This window comes from Pinus tabuliformis, chromosome 8, assembly GCF_031772625.1.
Source record: "Pinus tabuliformis cultivar Carrire ecotype Pingquan chromosome 8, CPIR1, whole genome shotgun sequence".
In the NCBI taxonomy this organism is placed as follows: domain Eukaryota; kingdom Viridiplantae; phylum Streptophyta; class Pinopsida; order Pinales; family Pinaceae; genus Pinus; species Pinus tabuliformis.
Genome location: NC_142294.1, coordinates 1,739,152,566 through 1,739,171,315, shown reverse-complemented (window position 1 = coordinate 1,739,171,315; position 18,750 = coordinate 1,739,152,566). Strand labels below are relative to the sequence as shown.

At 39.0% G+C, this 18,750-nt stretch overlaps 1 protein-coding gene across 2 annotated transcripts in view; it reads left to right on the top strand.

The window, feature by feature from the left end:
* LOC149243059 (uncharacterized) overlaps positions 1 to 18,750 on the top strand; it is a 181,602-nt gene that overhangs the window by 80,603 nt on the left and 82,249 nt on the right. The window lies entirely within an intron of this gene.

The following is an 18,750-nucleotide window of genomic DNA, read 5'->3' as shown; positions in this document are numbered from 1 at the left end:
CAAAACCTTCTTACAGAAATAAAGAGGCTTAAAAGTGACAAGAAGTCACTAGGAGACAAGTTAGAACAACTTACTCAACAAGTATCAAATTCTACAGTCATAACATTGCAAGTTGAAGATAAGGGAACGAATACCGATCTAGTCAATATCACAATTCAGGAAAAGGATAAACTAGTTGAAGCGAAGATGTACTCAAAAGTTGCAGTCAAGCAATGGAAATTTCAAGTGAAGATTTCGCAATTAATCAGGTGACTTTTGTACCTGAAAGAATCATATTCCTTCAATAAACCACAAAATTACCACAAATAGATTGAGAGATCACATCACAAGAACTCCTTATCACCATCCAAATTATAAAAGTGGATATCTTAACCAGAAACAAGTGACGTACATTCCCAAGAACGTTGATGTCACCATAATTCAATCTTGTGATAAAAATCTGAGGACTATTAGTCTTGGCATAGTGAATGACACCTTTGGAGAATATAGCGTCCACTATTACTCCTCAACCAGGGAGGATGTCCTTACTCCTTTTCAAATATAAATGATAATTCTTGCTTCCTCTTAATTAGGGAGACTTCATCATACTCATATGCTTTATTCTTTGTTTCTTTCATCGACTACTTGTTCTTTTGTGGAAATCATAGTAATAGCTACAAGGGCTCCTCTCTCTTATCATCATCTCATGTGTGAGCTTTGACCTTCCTGGATGTTGTTGAGCCAAACTCTTTCTCGATCTTTTCTTCGTAACATGGTTCATGCCATCAACGTTTTATATCACTTTCCATCAATCATTATCTTTATCATCAATAGTATTTTGCCAAAGCAATCAATCTAGAGTTGATCATTGCTCCTACTGTCCATTGGAAAGTGAATTTCATGGGATTCAACATGATCATCATGCTATCATGTAACTTGCTACCTTTCCTGCACTCATGGTGTGCACATTTTTGTCATCAATACTTCTAAGCCAAAATCAATGTTGTTCACTCAATCCATGTGATTAGAATTGAGTTTAAACCATACGGTTGCAGATTTAATATCTCAACTACTATCTTTCCAATCTTGTACTTCTGCAATATATCCTTCTAGATAGCCAAGTCATATCTCAAACGAATCATCAATACCAAATTATCAAAATTAGGGTTACTCAGTTGTGATAGCCTTCAAGATGTCATGTTCTGCTAGTAGCTCCCTCTGAGATCAACATCCCCTTGTATGGTTTATTTTTATATTAGAATCCTTCTTCATGTTTTTTTCGTTTCAAGTGTCGATCAATATGTTTGTGGATTGAACTTATCAATAAGCTTTAATATCATATCTGACAGAGTTTATGCCACTCCCTTTGAAGTTGTCCATCTTTCTTCAAGAGACCAAATCAGATGTTGATCAATATCATGCTTCAAGAGACCATATCGAATGTTGTTTAACTTCATCATGAGTTCTACTCATCTATATACCAGATAATCATAGGGAAGAGTTCTAGAACAAATCATCATGCTCATCTATCATGCTTTTATGGAAGAGTTCTTTCTTGTTCATCATGCTTCTTTATGTAGAGAAATTTGAAGTTTTGAACATAAGAGTTCTATCCAAACATGTCATGCTTGTGTTGCAAGTGTATTTCTGCAATGAGCTCTTCCGGCAATATTACTGAAGACATGAATTCTACTTCTTAAATATATACATGCCTCTTCCTTTATGCTTGCTATCTAGTATTCTTTCTTTCGAATGACTTGCATCTTTTCTTGAGAATGATCTCTAGAATGATGTTCAAGATGAGATTCCTTCTCTAAGACAAGAAGTGCTCAATTATATCTTCATGTTGCAACTTGATTATCTTCATTTTTGCGAGCTTCTTTGATGCTAGCTTCCATAAGTTTAGTAGAAGTATACCTTTTGTCATGTTACAAATATTCTTTTGTTGATTTCTGGTAGCATCGGATGTGCTCTAAGTCTCAAATTTTGTAGGGAGGCTTGGGCACATGTATTCCAAAGAACCCAGAAAGCGTTTTGAGAAATTCCACCCGGAGACTGTTTTTTTTAAATAAGTAATTATTTTTAATCAGACCCTAAGTCTAAACTTAGGAAAATAAAATAATTAATGTGTATTAATCTAACTGTGGGTGTAACTTCTAGAAGATGAGGATCAAGCAAAAATGATTTTAGCCATTGATTAGCTTCTAATATGGGCTGTTGAATGTCAACAAGGAGATTATTTAAGGAGGCTTGAGGGTCGTTTCAAAGATACACAAAGAGTTCAAAAGATCAAATTTCTGAGGCAGAGCAGTTGTCGGAATAGAAATTTGAAGTGAGCTTTTGCAGAGAGGAGCAGAGGGAGTTTTGGCTAGAGGATCTTCTCCAGAGCCAAGGATACTCAACAGAGAGGCAGAGAGACACACAAAGGAGGCAACGCAGAGGGTAGAGAGGGTGACACAAAGCTAGGAATGGCTCATGCATGCCCCACACAGAGCAGTGCAGTAGCTTCCAGCGCAGAAGTCCGAGTTTGCTGAGGAATTTGACGTTTCTGAGTTGAAAGGGATGGAAAAGGATTCTGAAGGCAGATCGATTCTCGGTTGAGCTGACGTAGGGCCTTAGAGGCTGACGCAGAGCCCACGTAGGGGCAACGCAGAAGTACCCGGGGAACTCACAATGCAGTTGCCAGACCAACCGAGACTTGCAGTGTACACTGTAGAGTGAGGTAATCTCACCAGTTTCTTCTGCCAAGTGATATTCTCTGTGACTGGATTGTCGGAAAGGCATCCAGTAGTCGTATTCATAAATACTTCAACTTAATAATAAAAACCCTTAGATATGTTGCACCAGTTTTCCCGCATTGGGTTTTTCTGGGGACATTTGTCCAAAAACAACTGTCACTTGTGTGTATCTTTCTCTATTGTTCAGTTTCTTGTTTCGACATATAATTTAATTGGTGTAGGTTGCAGTGTATGTATTTCGATGTTTGCCGTAGGAAACTGCAAATAACTTGTTCATGTAAATCTAACAAGTAGGAGAAATATCATCAGTGTTGCAGTAGGAATTCTCGGGTTTAAGGAATTTTCACATCGTGTCAAAGCAATGCAGGTGAAGCAAGAAGAATAGTGCTAGAAAACCCAACATTGAGAAAAAAAGGAGGGAGAAAAAACTGTAGGAGGCAGCAGTTCGAATCCCTAAAGGGGTTTGCGTAGTCCTAGTCGAAGGGCTAAATTTCGAGGCAGTCTCTCTCTAAGTGAGTCGACAGAGAGAAGGGCTTCCAGATCAAAATCTTGTCATGGTAGAGGGAGAAGCACTGAAGCCTCCGCGAAAGGAAGAGTTGGTGGGACGCAGTTTTTCCTGCAGGCTATTTTGCTAGACAGAAAGACGTCAGAAGAGAAGAGAAGCACAGAAAGGGAACTTTTCCTCAGTAGACTTCCCGTCAAGAAGTCTGTTTTCTTATTGGCTGAGCAGCAACAACAAGAGGGAGAGAGGAGCAATTCGACAGTTTTTCATGGCAGAGATGGCAACCAGTGGTTTGAGGGATCATGATAGATTGGACGGAGCATCCAACTATGTCATCTAGAAGGCAAGAATGTCATTCCTTCTAGATGAGCATGCTCTCAAGACATATGTCGACAGCGTGGTGGCTGTGCCTACAGATCAGGATCCGCTGAAGAAGTATCGAGCAGAAATGGCGAAGGCAAAGAGAATGATCCTCGACGGAGTGAAGGATCATGTAGTCTGTCACATCGCTAGTAGAGGGACTGCTAAGGAGATGTGGGATGCGTTGTCTACGCTGTATCAGGGATCTTCCAAGTAGCGGAAGATGTACTTAGAGCAGAAACTGAGATTTGCACAGATGTAGAAGGGGGAGCGTGTGGATCCGTTCCTCACGAAGCTTCAGGAGACCCAAGATGAGTTATCAGCTGTGGGGTCTACACCTCAAGATTTCGAGTTGGTTAGACTGGCCCTCAATTCTGTCTCAGATGAGTGGCAAGTCTTTGTCCAGAGTATCCTGGGCAGGGCGACTTTGCCGAATTGGGATGAGATGTGGCAAGTCTCAAGCAAGAGGAGCTGAGGAGAGACTTGGTCAAGTGTAAACTTGACAAAAGCAACAGCAGGTCGAAGCCCAAGGAGGAGGATGAGAATGCAACCCTTGCATTGAATGGGCAGCAGGAGTAGTGAAGGCGGAAGAAGGATGTCTCGAAGATAAAATGCTTGAGGTGTGGTGAGATGGGTCACTATGCAACACAGTGTCCTCTCAGAAAGAAGGACAAAGATGAGAAGCACGGTCCAAAGGTTGCACCCGCGAAGATCAACGAGGAGTTCGCCATGACAACTGAGATACCTCCAAGAGGGAGGTGGGCTGATTTAGAGTTGTAGTTCGAAAGAGCTACCGATGGGCAGGATCCTTGAGGATCCCACCTCTCGGATCAATTCCTTGCTATGGGAGCCCAGATCAGTAGTAGCAGGATTGACTTAGTATCAAATAGTGCAGAGCAGTGTTGGAGCGACAGATGCAGTGGCTAGAATGCCAAGTCTGAGCAGTGTAGTGTAGAGTTGCAATAGTGCAAGGAGGCACAATGCAGTAGCAACAACAACGCAGTGGCTTCAGTGGGATAGCGTGGGACTAGCAGTAGTCAGATCTTCAGCATCGAGATGTATCATACTGAACACTAGTTTAGTACTTTTGGGATGTTTTTCCGTTGCTGATGCAGTAGAAGCAACAATTTGCAGTGCAGGGGCAGTTGGCAGTGGCAGTGGCAGCAGCAACACGGATGCAGAAATTTAGAGGGAGCTCTAGTACGGATGCAGTGTTGACAGTGACAGTGTCAACAACAGTACAGTTGCAACAACAACGCAGTAGTTTGTGGACAGTACGTTGGACATCAATAGTGCAAAGGACGATGTTATGAAGTCAATGTAATGCTTCAATGGGAGGCATTGCTAGAGCAGATTCCTCGCTAAGAGGGAGTGTTGATTTCTGGTAGCATCAAATGTGTTCTAAGTCTCAAATTTTGTAGGGAGGCTTGAGCACATGTATTCCAAAGAACTCAAAAAACATTTTGGGAAATTCCACCCGGAGACAATTTCATTAAAATAATTATTTATTTTTAATGGGACCCTAAGTCTAAACTTAGGAAAATAAAATAATTAATGGGTATTAATCTAATTGTGGGTGTAACTTCTAGAAGAAGACGAGGATCAAGAATAAGTGATCTTAATCATTGATTAGCTTCTAATCTGGGCCGTTGAATGTCAATGAGGAGATTATTTAAGGAGGCTTGAGGGTCATTTGGGAGATACACAGAGTTTAGAAGATCGAATTTCTGAAGTAGAGCAGCTGTCGGAAGAGAAATTCGAAGTGAGATTTTGCAGAGAGGGGCAGAGGGAGTTTTGTCTGGAGTATCTTCTCCGGAGCCAAGGATACTTAGCAGAGGGGTAGAGAGACACATAGAGGAAGCAACATAGAGGGTAGAGAGGGTGATGCAGAGCTAGGAAGGGCTCACGCAAGCCCCAAGCAGAGTAGCGCAATAGCTTCCAGCGCAGAAGTCCGAGTTTGCTGAGGAAGCTGACGTTTCTGAGCCGGGAGGGCTGGAAAAGGCTTCTAGAGGCAGATCGATTCTCAATTGAGTTTACGCAGTGCCTTAGAGGCTGACATAGGGGCAACACAGAAGTAGCCGGGGAACTCACAGTTCAGCTACCGGATCAGCTGGGACTTGTAGTGTAGAGTGAGGTAATCTCACCTGTTTCTTCTGCCAAGTGATATTCTTTGTGACTGGATTGTCGAGAAGGCATCCAGTAGTTGTATTCATAAATACTTTTGCTTAATAATAAAAACCCCCAGATCTGCTGCACCGGTTTTCCTACATTGGGTTTTTTCGGGGACGTTTGTCCAAAAACAATTGTGTCACTTGTGTGTATCTTTCTCTATTGTTCAGTTTCTTGTTTCGACATATAATTTAATTGGTGTAGGCTGCAGTGTATGTATTTCGATGTTTGCTGTAGGAAATTGCAAATAACTTGTTAATGTAAATCTAACAAGTAGGAGAAATATCATCATTGTTGTAGTAGGAATTTCCAGGTTTAAGGAATTTTCACATCTTTCACATAGTGAAGAACCTTCATAATCATTATCAAGGATCCTTGTGATCCTTTCTAGCTAGTAGACTAGCTTTATAATGATGTGAATGCCAAAAAGTAACTGCAAGAATGGGAGAGTGTTGGATGGTCCAAAATCTTCTATCTTTTCTTGATGACTACTACTAATGAGATGCAATTGACAGTGTATATTCTAATCCTTCCAATGTTTTATGCTTCTTCCATGATGCCATGCTTCAAAAGCCAAACTTCTTCTACAAATGCAACTGTACATGCTACTATAATTGTCCTCTTCTAATGAAAAGAAAACATACTAAAAACAGACCTGATAGAGTAGGAGTCCTTCAATAGTATTGATCCTTAGTGTCTTCATTCTTTGGTTTCTTCTCGGGTTCTTATTTTTCTCCAATTGTATGTGCTCCGCTTCTTTTCTTCCTCTTATTGTTCTTCTTGTTTTGCAGGGCTTTGGGACAATCTCTCTTAAAATGTCCATATTCATTGCATCCAAAGCATTGTAATTTGGAGTTTGGACATATCTAGATTTATTCGTGGTTAATTGAAGTTCCTTTGACGAGGCTCAAACTTTCCAAACTTCCTTTTCTTCTTCTTTACTTTAGCAACAAAAGCTTGGGACCTTTCATTTGGTTCAATGTCATCTTTTTCCTTTATTCTTGTTTCTTCTATCATACACAAAGACCATATCTCATCAAAGTTCAGAGTGTCCTTTCTTGAATAAATGCTTGTCATAAAGCTACTCCATTCGAGAGGTAATGCATTGAGTATACAAGTTATTAGTTCAAAATCAGAAACAATTTCTCCAAGTCCTTGTAATTGATCCCTTAATTGTGAAACCTTTAAGAGATATGAGGTCAAGTCTTCATCCTTCGATAACCTTGTCTTGTAAAGCTTATTCCTTAGAGATATCTTCTGACCTGTAGTGCTTACTAAATATAATTTCACCAACTTGTCATATATTGCTTTAGATGTGCCCAAATCTACAACAAAAGGAATTTGTAGCATAAAAACTATGCTGAAGCACAAAAACTAATAGCTTGAAAACTTTAATGTAAAAATACACACAGGTATTTAATAATAATAATTTATTATATATATATATATAAAATTGTATAATATGATATAAAATCACAATGAGGACTCTGCTTTTATACCTTAGCAGGTGACCTTTCGTGAATGGGCATGTCTTTTTAGACATGCCTTTTCACTTAATTTAATGACTATTTAACCTAAATAATATTTAATTATTTAATATTTATATTTATTTTATTTATCTAATTGTTATATTCATAACATAGCCTCTTCCTTCAGAAGCTTTGTCCTCAAAGCTTTTAATGCTGGGGGTTTTCTTCACTTAGTGTATGTCATCTCGATGTATATAATCTGGCCGTCATCTCATCAAATAGAAGATGATGATCCAAATGAAGTTGATGTTGAAAGTGAAGGAGAAGGGGAGCACTCTAAGTCTAATAAATCTGAAATGGCCACATTACAATCATTTGAAAATTCTAATTTACATGCAAGTAGTTGTAACACTCACACTACTGATGATGAGCCTGCAACATTATCACAAACACGACGTTCAGTCGCGAAATATTGCAACCATGAGCATTTGATAGGTAGTGCTTTCAAAATATTCAACAAAATTGGTTCTGTTACTGCACAAGTGGCTCCAAAGCAAGAGCACCACAAATTCTTTCATGCCGCCACCAACAATGTAAAGAACGACAATATTAATGCAGATGCTAATTCCTCTTCAATTCTGAACTTGGGAGACAAGGAGAAACTATTCTCAGGATTCACGACAAAGGAGTTAATTGATTCATTGTTTCGTCTTAATTTGATCTGTTGCCAACCCATGGTCATGGCCTCAAGCAAGTACGAGCTTTATAAATTGCATATATTTCACACGGCTTGTGCTCATTTCTGTCCTCCTAGATCGATGAGCTTGTTGTGCGTGAAGATAACGGCCATATGTCCTCGGAATGTACTGGAAAGAGTCAGTGATTTGCTAAGATTGCAACAAGACTATCTTGAATTCAATCCGTTGTGGAAGAAAGAAACTCATACAAATCTAGACATCAATTAGGGAATATTAGTTTGTCAATGTATGATAAACTAGCAAGAAAACCATACATGCAACTCGATACTTGCAAGTAATCTCGATGTAACCGCTTGATCCAACTCTTCCTCCCTTGATCCTGGCTTCCCTTTGCTTTCTTGTCCTTCCCTTGCCTACCTTTCTCCAATGCTATAGTGCTCCAAGGATGCTCTAAGTGTGCAAGAGTATGAGAGAATAGAGAGAGCTCCAAGCTAAAACTGACAAAAGGTTAAACTAACAAAAGTTGTGAACTGATCCTATGAAGCCTTTTTATTAATGAGGCCCTTATTTTCTTTAATTTCCATTATTGTTACTCCATTTTCCTCCTCACATGCAACCTGTGACCTTTCACCTTCTTTTTCTCCTAATTTCCTTTATTTTCATAAATAAAATGAACACCCGCTAGGATGTTTTTTCCAACATTCAGCATTGAATAAGTGTCCCATAACGTTGGTCTTAATTTGCCTTTATTAACTTTATTACATGAACTTCTAAACCAGAGTTGTTACATAAACAAGGATACATAAATTTTTAAGTAAAGGTTCCACCTGCTCCTATATCTCAACATATTGAAAGTTTACACTTAAAAATAAAACCATTAAAAACTCTTAAAATAGATCAATACCTTAAAGTAAGCTCCACAGTGAGGAGGCAAAAAAAAAAAAACCCCTTAAAATGGGCATGTGGCCACCAAACTAACATCCTTTATACATAGCTTTCTTAGGCGAAGTCTTCAATGTAGAACAAGTTCCCACGTGAAAGGTAACATATGATAATTATGTGAACTTGAACTTTACATATGCATTAGAGTAAACAATGAACCAACAATTATTTCAATTTGTATCTCTCCATATATTATTACTATTTTATTCTCCCGACTTCTCATTCGAGAATATCCTATGTATATTTTTGCACTATTGTCTATATCTTGTGAATGTTTGTTAAATTTTGACTTACTATTATTTCACATAGCTTTTTGTATACGTGGAATCCCTCACCACCTCCGTGACTCGCAAAAGTATATTGTGACTCAAAAAAGTATGTGCACTATGGGGACTCTATGTATTGGTTTGAGTTCAATGGGTCTGATTAGGAGGACATACAATTGAAAGAAGCAATCGTTCCTCCTTCAATAACAAAGCATATAATAGCACCATTAGAACAAGAACGCAACATTCCGATTTGGGGTAGAGTTTTGCTCAAAATATTTACCTTCCCTGCTCTATGAATACCACTGTTGACACCAATGAGGGCAAAAGAAAGGGAGATAAATGGAATGTGTTAGGTTTGTTAGATGGACCGTGTTAAGTATAAATGGAATGTGTTAAGTTTCATAGATGGAATGTGTTAAGTATGAATGGACAAGTTTGTTATTTTATCAAGATCTTCTGAGAGTATCCTTTTCCTTGAGAGTAAAAATACTCAAATACATATGATGGTTACTAAGGTGAAATAAGAAAACACACATAAATTTTAAAAATCATGATTCATTCTGAAACTTCAACACATGATCCTTACTTAAATACCAAATATATTAAATATAAGCACTTCATATGAAACAATGGCTGAGTTACCTCATGCATGATGGGCCACCATCATCAATTGAGTGAGATGACTACTGAAGCAATTTAAGCTTGATATATAGGAGGCATCTATAGGGGGCTATATAAGGAGAATATTGGTCATCATAATTAGGATCACTATCTACAATGTGGATCATCAAAGAAAAAATATCCTTTAATTACCCCCAGATGAGAGGGGGTAACAAAACCTTTGTGGTGGCTTAATGCATCATTCTTGACCTTGGATGCCTAGAAGTTTCCTCTAGGTCCTAAGGATTATATTTACTCCTTTGACCATGTCCAAGGACCCAAGACCTATATCTGGTGCTCAAAATTTGTTTGGGTGTTGATATCCTCACTCAATGGTCAACATCCCTTTGAGAGGTTATCTGTTGTCATTTAATGTGTCATTCATGAATGTTGAGCCCTATAAGTTTCCTTTAGATCCAAATTCTTGAACTTCCTTGGGTGGGAATGGTTAACACCCCAACACCCATATGTAGTGCTCAAAAAGTCATAATGATACCCATATCCACACTTAATGGAGACAAAAGACACCCTCAAAAAATCATATGTGATGGTTCAATGTGACACTATTATTTATAGATGCATATAGCGGTTTTGTTGATTCCGAAAACCTAACTAAATCCCATAAAGTGGTAGTACCATAAACTTAAAATAAAAAAATACTAAGTTAGAAAATGAACTAAACATCTATGATAAAGATGTTAGTGTTCTCCATTCGCTTTCCAGATATGCATGTTAAACAACACTAATTATAACTAGCCTACATCCATCTCAACTCTCGATCTACCAAGTGTCGAGAGGGATCAATTCCCTTTTCACTTTAAAAAGATGTTTGTATCTCAACAGATTTGATCTCTCTCGGCACTTGGTAGATCCAAAGTTAAGGTGGATCTAGGCTGGTTTAATTATTAATTATAATTAACTATAATTATAAATATAAATATAACTATTAATTTTATATTTTATATTTTGTTTTGACCTAGTTAAAATGTTTACAAGACATTACATTACATTAAAATGTCTTTGCCATAATGGACGATAGTGCCTCTCGGTGTAATGAGAAAGCTTAATTGAATAGAACAAGTATAAACAAATTAATAATGATAACTAAATAAACAAAACAAAACCCTAGGAGAAATATAGAATAATTACGTAATGTCATCATGGTAACTCCTTCACTCTCTTTAAGTTGTCTCTCTTGTGACACAAAAGGAATCCCTAGAAAACTAAGTTTTATTTATGATATAAACTTAGGGTTTATATAAAATTTTAAGAACATAAAAATAAAATGGTTGTAGTTCATAGTTTTAGGTGATTGAGAGAAAGGTGAGTGCAAAAGATGAACTTAGGGTGAGTGGGCTGAAAATTTATTGATATGACTTGAATAAATATAAATGAAAATGATAGATAATGTAGTTACAATGATTCAGTTGGATGTTGGTGGCCAACCGCCTATCCCATTTAGACCCCCAAAACTGTCTCTTTCAGTTTTTCAGTTTCAGTAATTGTAGCACAATATACTATTTTTAGCAGTTTTTCGGGTCCTGAACTTCCGGAGTCGTTTTGAGGCCCTAAACGACGTTTTTTGGGAAATCTGGGAGCAACATTGGTCCATGGACCCCCACAATTTGGACCCCCACATCTCTTTTCAAAGTGATCTGCTTTTTCTCTGTTTTTCTTTGCATGTCCCCAACGAGGTCGAGATATAAGGAGTTAGGGCTTGATTGGTCAAACCTGTGAGACCAGCCTCACAAATCCCGACGACCTCCCATGGTGGATGAAAAGAAAGACGAGGGGGTAGGAGATCCTATCAAAATCTTGCTCGAAAAAGCCCTCGAGCGGCAAAGGAACGCGATGATGGACATCTTTGCCCAGATCCTTCAGCAGCTACCCAGAGGCGATGCATCGGCTTCCAATAGCTACTCTGGAAACACCACACCCTTTAAGGTACAAGTTAACTTGAAATCCCCATCTTCGAGAGTCAAATAGACGCAGATGTTGTAGATAAATGGTTAAATCTGCTAGAAGGGTATTTTTCTGTTCATGTTTTTTTAGTCGGGAAAAGATTATTTTCGCTCTTCTCAAAGTGTTGGAAATAATACTGAGAGGGGGGGGTGACTCAGTATTATCTAATTCTTTTAATAAATCTTCCTTATTTGTTCTTTGAATTAGTTTTGCATGTCAGTACCATAAAATAATGAGCATGAACAAAGAAAACAGATAGTCACGCCAAAGAACACAAGATGTAAGGTGGAAACCCAATGTGGGTGAAAACCACCTGCTGCAATATGTCTCTATCTTCTTTCAAATTAGAAACTCCTTTTACAATGGTTTTGTACTGGTGCAGTCCTTTACCAGTACGCAGGCTGCAACCTGCAGAGAGCTACAATTCTCTCTCGTTTTCCAGTCTCTCCTGGAAGGGAGCTACAACCCCCTACTTCTTTTCTTACAAGGACCACTTTTCATAAATTTTCAAACTGGATCCATAAGCATCAAATGATCATCAAGTATAAGAGAATCACCCAGTCAACTGTAGTAACCAGATCAACAATAATAGGACCAAACCCAGAACACAACAATGATAAACAAAGATTTTAAGAGAAGTAAGCACCCTGCTCAACTGCTCGCCTGCTTACGTAAGCACCCTGCTCAACTGCTTGCCTGCTTACAGTACTCACCCTGCTCAACTGCTTGCCTGCTTACAGTACGCACCCTGCTTAACTGCTAGCCTGCTTACGTACGCACCCTGCTCAACTGCTAGCCCGCGTACCTCGCTCTGAGTCCATTGAACTGCCTGCGGACCTCCGCACCTGCAACCCTTCTGTGCCTGCGTACCGGCGCACTTGAAACGCTTCGCTCCTGCGTATGTACGCACTTTTATCTCACTGTACCTGCGTACCTTCGGGCATAGATGATTTCAAGACTTCAGAAATAACCCAGCAGTCAGATCTACAGATCTGAACATGCGCCGAAGAGATTTCGGTCCATCAGTAGATTCGCCTTATTTAGATTTAGACCGAATTTAGCCCTCATAAGATATTCAACCCAAAAACATGCTCAAGCCAAATGATCTCCTTTGCTTTATATAGGAAAGCTCTTCCTTAAAACATGGATCAATACCACGAGCCGACACCATAATAACCCAATACCGTCGGCTAAATACCAAGAGTAAAACATAAGAAAACCCCACATGTGAAATTCTTTGCCTTGAAATGTGTGCACTAGGGGTACGCACCTCCTGAACGGCTGACCTGCGGGTATGTACGCACTTTATGTAACACTGACCTGCGTGTACGCACCTTATGTAAGGTGTACCTGCGTACCCCTTATTTTCTTCAATATTTGATAGCTGATCATCAATCTCTGCTACTGACTTGAAGTACTGTGATCTATCACCTGAATGGGTTGCCATCAAGGACAACACTTTAGCCATAATGCCAACAATCTCCCCCTTTGGACTTGATGGCAACCTCAAAACTTCAGCTTCATTCTCCCCCTTTGACATCAAGGGCAAAGGGTTATGCTCCCCCTAAGAACATGCTCCCCCTGAATATGAACCAGATCTGCAACGAAAAACCATAATTCACCATGAAAGAGATAGAGACATATTGCAGCTACTTCCAAGATCTCCTTCTGCACATCCTCCATAATGCCAACAATGCATTATATGCTCCCCCTGAACCTGTACCACCAATGAGAAGAGGTTCAGCAATAAGATGATGCATCAACAACCCCCAGCTTTTGCCTGAGGTATTCAAAAGTGTCCCTGGGCAATGGTTTGGTGAGAATATCAGCGACTTGTTCCTTAGAAGGAACATACTCCAACTTGACCTTCTGTTCAAGCACTTGTTCCCAGAGAAAATGGTACTTGATTGGTATGTGCTTGGTTTTTGAATGCATAACAGGATTCTTTGAAATGCTGATTGCACTTGTGTTATCATATAAGATGGGGATTGGTGGTGTACAAGTGATTTGAAAATCCTGCAAAGTCTGCATCATCCAAAGGAGTTGGGTGCAATAAGATGCAGCAGCAACATATTCCGCTTCAGCTGTAGACAAGGCAATTGAACTCTGTTTCTTGCTGAACCAAGATACCAGTCTGGAACCCATAAAGAATGCACCACCACTTGTGCTTTTCCTGTCATCCACGCTTCCGGCCCAATCTGCATCTGTATAAGCATGAAGTGTAAGATCTGTATCTCTAGGATACCATAAGCCATAATTTTGAGTCCCTTGAAGATATTTGAAAATTCTCTTCACTGCCTGAAGATGAGTCTCCTTCGGATTTGCCTGAAATCTTCCAACTATTCCAACTGCATGCATGATGTCCGGTCGGGTACCTGTCAAATAAAGTAAACTTCCAATCATAGATCTGTAGGTTGGTTGATGTACTGCTGCAGATTCATCATTTGCACTGAGGCTACATCCTGTGACCATGGGTGTACATACTGGTTTTGCGTCTCCCATACCATATTTCTTCAAAATATGTTTGAGATACTTGGTTTGAGATAAAAAGATTCCTCCTTCTTTTTGTTGGATTTGCAAACCAAGGAAATATGTTAGTTCTCCTAGCAAGGACATTTCAAATTCTTTCTGCATGACCAAGGCAAAGTTTTGACTCATAGCTTCTTCATTGCTCCCAAAAATAATGTCATCTACATACACAACAAGTATTAGTAATTTGTCATTTTCAACTTTTATATAAAGATTGCTATCTGCTGATCCTTTTGAAAAACCTTGTTGATGAAGATATTTGTCCAAGCGGTAGTACCAAGCCCTTGGAGCTTGTTTGAGACCATAGAGAGCCTTCTTCAATCTGCATACAAGATTTGGATCATTTCCAAGAATGAACCCATCTGGCTGTTCAATGTACACTTCTTCTTCCAAGTCTCCATTCAGAAAGGTTGATTTCACGTCCATTTGAAATACTTTGAAGTTTTGAAAACTTGAGAGAGCAAGGAACATTCGGATGGCCTCAAGTCTTGCAACAGGAGCAAAGGTTTCTTCAAAGTCTATTCCTTCTTGCTGTGCATACCCTTTACAAACAAGTCTGGCTTTGTTTCTAATTACTTCTCCATTTTCATTCAATTTATTTTTGAAGACCCATTTTGTTCCGATAACATTCTTATCTTTTGGTCTAGGAACCAGCTCCCAAGTGTTGTTCTTTTCGATCTGCTCAAGTTCTTCATCCATTGCTTTCACCCAACATTCATCTTCGCATGCCTCTTTCACATTTTGTGGTTCAGTAGAGGAGAGTAATGCCAAATAGCTTGAAGCTTCTGCAACTGTTCTTCTTGTTTGTACACCTGCTTCTTTCTGCCCCATAATCTGAGATTCTGGATGATTCTTCTGAACATATCTGGATGGAGTCTTTTCTTCTATTCTTGTTTGCTCCTCTGGTTCTTCTTCTTCATCATTCTGTCATTGGGGGTAGCCTTCATCTTCTTCGATGTCTTCATGATGTACTTGCCTAGGAATGTATCCCTTCTCATCAACCACTACATCAATGCTGTCAACAATTCTGCCAAGTCTTTTATTGTAGCATTTGTATGCTTTGCTATGTGGAGAGTAACCAAGAAGAATGCCTTCATCTGCTCTAGGTTCAAGTTTGCCAAGCTGCTCATCAGTATTCTTGATATAGCATTTGCTCCCAAAGATTTTGAAGTGCTTTACCGAAGGAGTCCTACCACTCCAGAGCTCATGAGGAGTTTGAGTGTTGTTCACCCGGACATTTGTTTTGTTAAGAATAACAACCGCAGCATGTGCAGCTTCACCCCAGAAAGTTGTGGGAGTTCCTGACTCATCAAGCATAGCACGAGCCATTTGTTGGACTGTTCTGTTCATCTTTCCACAACTCCATTTTGCTGAGGGGTTCTTGCTGTAGAGAATTCTCTTCTTATCCCATGTTCTTCATAGAAATCGAAGAATTCATTTGAAGTAAATTCCCCACCTCTGTCGGATCTGAGGCACTTAATTTTGTGACCTGATTCATTTTCAACCAAGGCTTTGAAGGATTTGAATTTTTCGAATGCTTCATCTTTGTGCTTCATAAGTCCTAACCAGACAAACCTGGAGAAATCGTCAATGAATAATATCAAGTATTCTTCTCCTCGAGGTGTTCTTTTCCTGAAAGGACCGCATGTATCTGTATGTACTAGCTCAAGAGGCATGCTAGCTGAACCTTCTTTCTCTGGAAAGTTAGTTCTGGTTTGTTTTCCAAACTGACATGATTTTCATATGGTGTTTTCAGGAATTTTGATATCTGGAAGATCGCGAACTGCCTGATATTTGCATGCTTTCCTTATTTGTGAAAAGCTTAGATGTCCCAACCTCCGATGCCATAACCAGTGCTCATCATCCTTGCTCAGATAGCATTGTTGTTGTCCTTCTTCAAATATGTACAGATTATTTGGAGTTCTTTTGCCTTTGATCACTGTTTTACCTGTATCAAGATCACGAACAAGACATCCATTTGATCTGAATATAACCTCGGTTCTTTGATCACACATCTGGCTGACACTTAGAAGATTATGCTTCAATCCATCAACATACAAAACATTTCCAGCCTTGACCTTTTCTTTTAACTGAGCAATGCCTTTTCCTTTTATAGTTGCAGGAGTATCATTTCCAAAAGAGACTTTCTTTCCTTTTTCTAGAGCAGAAAATGACTCAAGTTTTTCTTTATCACCTGTCATATGCTTCGAACATCCACTGTCAATGTACCATAGATTTTCCTGTCCCTCTGCATAAAATGCTATCCCACATCTTTCTGTTTGTGGTTCCTTTATTCTCCATGTTTTGGTGCTTGAGGCTTGTTCCTTTTTTTGCTGAAACCTGCTCCTGCATTCAGAGTCTTCATGACCAAAGTTATTGCAAATAGAACATTCAACTTCATTTTCAAGAACCGAAAAGTTGTTATAGGTCCTTTTTGTAATCTCGGTCATACTTCTTTGTTTTTGAGCTTCCCTAGTCATGATTGTTTTATATGCAACACATTGAGTTGCTTTGTGACCAAAGTTATGGCAAGAAAAGCATTGTCCATTGAAGAAACTTCTGCGGTTATCGAATCTACCAGCCAATTGATTGTAATTTCTATTGTCATCTATTCTTGAACCAAATTGAGAAGATTTTACCTGTGGCTGGTTGTAGCTTTTGTTCACCCTTAAGATGGATTGCCCCTGATAGTTTCTGTTTGTAATTCGTCCCTGCTTTACTTGATGATCTTCATTGTGCTTTTGCTCATTTCTTCTTGCTGCATCAAGATAACTTTTTGAGGTGGATGCTTGAGAAGTTTCTCCATTATAGCCCAGACCTGTCTTGTTTAGTGGAGACTGCTGCACATTGATAATCTCATCCAAAGTTTCAGATCCTTTGACAAACTTGAGATTAATAGCTTTTGTTTTCTCAATCTCTTTTCTAAGACCAACAATTTCACCTTCTAATTTCTCAAGATGTTTTTCTTTTTCATCAATTTGAAATTGTAGAGTATCAATGATCATGTTCTTTTCTTCTATACATCTCTTGAGTCTAGTAATTTCATCATAAAGGTTATCCACATCTATAGCATCCATATAATCATCATCTTCAAATGCCATTAACAACTTATATTCATTACCTTGTTCATCTTCATCACTGTTTGATAGACCATCACTATCTTCATGAGTGTAGTAGCTTTTCTTATTTGCGTTCTGTTTCTTGTTCCATCTAGCAGGTTCCTTTCCTTTATCCTTATAAGGACATTTTGCAGCATAATGACCTACTCTTCCACAAGCAAAGCATTTAAAAGGTAACTTACCTCTGAACCTTCCAGAGCCCCTTTGAAGATTTCTGACAAAATTTGATTCTTCTTCCTCTTCTTCTGGGACGTGGCTTGCTTCATAATAATCTCCTTTGCCTGATGCCTTGAAAGCAGCTTCTCTTCTGTCTGATGGACCTCCCTTTCTCATTTCATAAGCAGTTAGAATTCCATGTAGCTGAGACATAGTAAGAATTCGTAGATTTTCCTTTCTTCTATTGCAGATACTTTAGATTCAAACTTGGGGGACAATGATCTTAGAACCTTTTCAACCACAATAGCCTCTTTTATTTCTTCACCCAAATTTTTCATACAATTAACAACCTCATCTACCCGAAGAAAATAGTTAGCCACACTTTCATCATTATACATTTTGAGAGTCTCATACTGAATTCTGAGAGTTTGAAGTTTAGCACGCTTTATCTGTTCATCTCCTTCATAGCTCGTGACAATTTTGTCCCATATCTCTTTTGCGGATTTATAGTGCATTACCTTCATGAATTCTGATTGAGATATACATCCTAATAGAGTACTGACTGCTTTCGCATTTGTTTCATACTTCTTTTTCTCGGCTGCATCTGTAGGAGTAGCTGAAGGAAAAGCGTAGCCTGTCTCTACGATGTCCCAAACTTCTGTACCAAGAGATTGAAGATAGGCAGTAACTCTTACCTTCCAATAATTGAAGTTTGTCCCATCAAAAACTGGTGGCCTGATTGATGCTTCTCTCTCGTAGTTGCTCATGATGAACGATCTACCTTCAAGCGATCAAGCTTCTCTGAAGGACCTGCTCTGATACCAATTGTTGGAAATAATACTGAGAGGGGGGGGTGAATCAGTATTATCTAATTCTTTTAATAAATCTTCCTTATTTGTTCTTTGAATTAGTTTTGCATGTCAGTACCATAAAATAATGAGCATGAACAAAGAAAACAGATAGTCACACCAAAGAACACAAGATGTAAGGTGGAAACCCAATGTGGGTGAAAACCACCTGCTGCAATATGTCTCTATCTTCTTTCAAATTAGAAACTCCTTTTACAATGGTTTTGTACTGGTGCAGTCCTTTATCAGTACGTAGGCTGCAACCTGCAGAGAGCTACAATTCTCTCTCGTTTTCCAGTCTCTCCTGGAAGGGAGCTACAACCCCCTACTTCTTTTCTTACAAGGACCAC